Source organism: Vulpes vulpes, chromosome 10 (genome assembly GCF_048418805.1).
Source record: "Vulpes vulpes isolate BD-2025 chromosome 10, VulVul3, whole genome shotgun sequence".
Taxonomy (NCBI): Eukaryota; Metazoa; Chordata; class Mammalia; order Carnivora; family Canidae; genus Vulpes; species Vulpes vulpes.
The window spans coordinates 40,579,170-40,582,706 of record NC_132789.1 but is presented as its reverse complement, the minus strand read 5'-3'; the positions used below and the strand labels follow the sequence as shown (position 1 = coordinate 40,582,706).

General features: G+C 52.5%; 1 long non-coding RNA gene across 1 annotated transcript; it reads left to right on the top strand.

The window, feature by feature from the left end:
- The first annotated feature begins 555 nt into the window (after positions 1 to 555).
- Positions 556 to 2,046, top strand: LOC140594179 (uncharacterized). The gene is made up of 2 exons (XR_011994760.1): positions 556 to 634; positions 1,340 to 2,046. It is a non-coding gene; the product is annotated as an uncharacterized lncRNA (long non-coding RNA).
- The last annotated feature ends 1,491 nt before the right edge of the window (positions 2,047 to 3,537 follow it).

Here is a 3,537-nt window from a genome sequence, read left to right as displayed (position 1 = left end):
CCCGGGATCGAGTCCCATGTCGGGCTCCCTGCAGGAAGCCTGCTTCTCCTGCCTGTGTCTCTGCCTCTCTCTCTCTCTCTCTCTCTCTCTCTGTCATGAATAAATGAATAAAATCTTTAAAAAAAATAGCAATAGGGGATCCCTGGGTGGCGCAGCGGTTTGGCGCCTGCCTTTGGCCCAGGGCGCGATCCTGGAGACCCAGGATCGAATCCCACATCGGGCTCCCGGTGCATGGAGCCTGCTTCTCCCTCCGCCTGTGTCTCTGCCTCTCTCTCTCTCTCTCTATGACTATCATAAAAAAAAAAAAATAGCAATAATAGTTAATAATTTACAATAATTGCTATGATATAAATAAGCACGAGAGACAAGTGCCTAACCCAGCTGGCAGCTGCGGGGAGGAGAGGATCACCAGAGACCAGAGGACAGGATCAAGTTTTGAACGAGGAATAGGAATCAGCTAAGGAAGGGTGAGAGTGGTATTCCAGGGAACAGCAGGTACAAAAACATCAGAACATGGGGCTTTTTTGTTTTTTTCACATATTTTATTTATTTGACAGAGGGAGAAAGAGCACAAGCTGGGAGAGCAGCAGAGGGGGAGAGAGAAGCAAGCCCTCCACTGAGCAGGGAGCCCGAGGTGAGTTCGATCCCAGGCCGCTGGGATCTCGACCTCAGCCGAAGGCAGAGACGCTTAACCCACTGAGCCACCCAGGTGCCGGGTACATGGGGCATTTTAGGAATTGCAAGAAGTTAGGAGTGACAAATGACTGAAGAGGAAGAGGGGTCAGGCCCAAGGGCTTGTGTACCATAATAACGCCTGTGGATATTACCCCAAGTAATATTCATTTGGCCAGTATGTATGAAGTTCCTGCTAAGTACTAGGTATTGTTGAAAACTCGGAGGACACAGCAGGGAACAAAACAGGTAAAGTCCCCTGCCTTCATGGAGCTTACGTAGCGGAATGAATGAATATTTGCTGAACGAATGAGTGAAAAGGAGAGATCGACAGGGTTGGAGACGAATTAGCGATGGGGATGAAAGCCAAAGGAGTTAAAAGATGGTGCAGGTTTCAGGCCTGGGCCCCTGGTAGGTGGTGTAACTGGTCACTGAAGCAGTTTGGGGGCAGGATAGGCAAAGGGGCAGAGGACACAGTGCTCCTCACCCACCTAGAGCTAGAGCCACTAGACTTTGGTTGACTGTGACCTCATGGCAGCATGACAGGCCCAGTAACCAAAGCAACTGGCAGTGGGTCCTACCACCAGTCAAGGCCTTGTTCTGGGGATAAGGACAGGCTCCCCATTTATCCTGAGACTTTTTCTGCCCTTCCCCGGCTCCTTTACAGCAGCCTCTGGACTGCTTGCTGTTCTTGGGCAGTGCTCACCTGGCAGAAGATCTCGTCAGCTTCTGTGCCCGCCTAGTGCCACCATAGCGACGCCCACTCCGAAAATTGCCAAAATACCTGGCAGCCAACTGAGATCCTAATTGTCAGTAAGACGCCCGAGCTCTGGCCGAAAGCCCTGTCACTGTTGACTTTAGCAGCGTGGCTTGGACGCTGGCCATCTGGGCTGGAAGATTAGTGACTTACTAAATTACTTGCAACAAAAGCCCATCATCCAGACTCCGGGACCTCTGCCAGGGGCAGGTTTGGGACCCTGAGTCCTCACAGGCAACGTGATGGAGGAGAAGCTGCTGAGCCTCCGGGAAGGAGGTTCCTCCTCCATGAAGGAGCCAGGCCCACTTGATGCAGTGCTCCGTTAGGCCGCCCGAATCCCCCTTTTCCTAATTACTAACAGGGGAGTTGAGTTCCTACTTTGTTTCTGTTACACTAAGACTTTTGTCTCTTGGTTCAGTTGGGGGAGGTTCATTCTTGCTGGTGAAGGGAGGAGCCTGGACGCTGTGGGCCCTCTTGGAACATGCCTCAGCCCCATACAAGCGGAGACCAAATCCCTTCCTTCCCAGTGTGAGGCTTGGTGGGGTCTTCCTTTCAGCATCCCGAACATACTCATCTACTTAATAACTACTTATTGAGCACTTGCTATGTGCCAGGCATGTTTCTGGTTTTGAAACTTTTTCTCTTTTCAAATGCTTTTTTCGAGTGTGTGTGTGTGTGTGTGTGTGTGTGTGGACACTTAAGTTCTGTTCTTAGCAAGTTTTAATTATACAGTATGCTGTTCCCAACTGCAGTCACCATGTTATTAGATCCTCACACCAGGCACTGTTCTATGTGCAGGTTCCAGAATGGAGCAGCAAACGAGAGACCAAAGTTGCTGCCCTGCAGAGTTTATAGGATATTGTCAAATAGTGACAAGTGTAAAGACATAAAGCATGGGAGGGGAATCTGGAATATTAGGTGGGGATGTGAAGGCCACTTTGGAGTAAAGACCCGAAGTGAGGGCACTGGCAGTGATGGTATTTTGGGGAAGAACACTCCCGACAGGGGGCCCAAACATGTGTGGCACAGCATGTTTGAGGGGCTGGCATGGCTGGAGTGGGATGTACCAGGGTCCCAGTGGAGACATGAGGTCAGAGACGCTTAGGAGAGTCTCGTAGATGGGGTTTTCCTTAGTGAGATTCAGCCTCCAGGAAGTCTTGGGGCACCTGTGCCGAGGAATCCACAGCCCCCCTCCAGCCCTTTCAGATGCTGGAGTCAGAAGGAATGAGGTGTAACTATAGGATTCAAACCCCTCCTCCCGTGGCAACAATCCCCCAGTGGACATGGTCTCTGAAAAGTTGCAGAGAGGGCCACGGAGAGAGCCCAGAGCACACGGGGAAACCTCAAGGTGCACCCCGGCTGAGCCATGTCTTCACACGCTAGGACAAGCACTGTGACTTGGCCTAGGGAAAGGGAGCCCCCCTCCCCACCTGCTGCTCCCACCCTCCTCCCCTGCCCCCCCCCCCCCCACAGCCTGCTCCAGCAGCTGCAGCAGAAGTGGGGCCTCCTGGGGGAGCGGGGTGGGGGGCTGGGATGCTGTGATACAGGATTTGTCAAAGCATTGAGGGTGAAGCCACCTCTGTGGCCCTTGGAGCTAGGGGCCATGTCACCTTATCTTTCCTTTTGTCCCTTAGCTGGGGTAAGGGGACTGAGACCTCACTGGTGTGTGTGTGATGGGGGAGGGGAGGGAGGGCTGGGAGTGCATTAGTGAGAGTTCTCTGCCCTGCTGGTCGGAGGGGAAGGGCGCCCCGGCTTGCTTGGGGACCTAGTGCCAACATTAGGGTGAGGTGTAGGAGGACCCAGACTTCAGCAAATGCTTGGGTCTCACACTGGAGGCCTATGCCTTCAGGGGGGGGCTGAGGACAGCAGAATGCTTCGTTTGGGAACAAATGCCCAAATCAATAATGGAGCATGGGGATTGGTCACTCCCTGGATAGCAAAAGCTTCCATCCTTTTTTTTTTTTAAGATTTTTGTTTATTCATGAGACAGACACAGAAACAAAGGCAGAGGGAGAAGCAGGCTTCCTGTGGGGAGCCTGATGCAGGGACTCGATACCAGGACCCTGGGATCATGCCCTGGGCTGAAGGCAGATGCTAAACCACTGAGC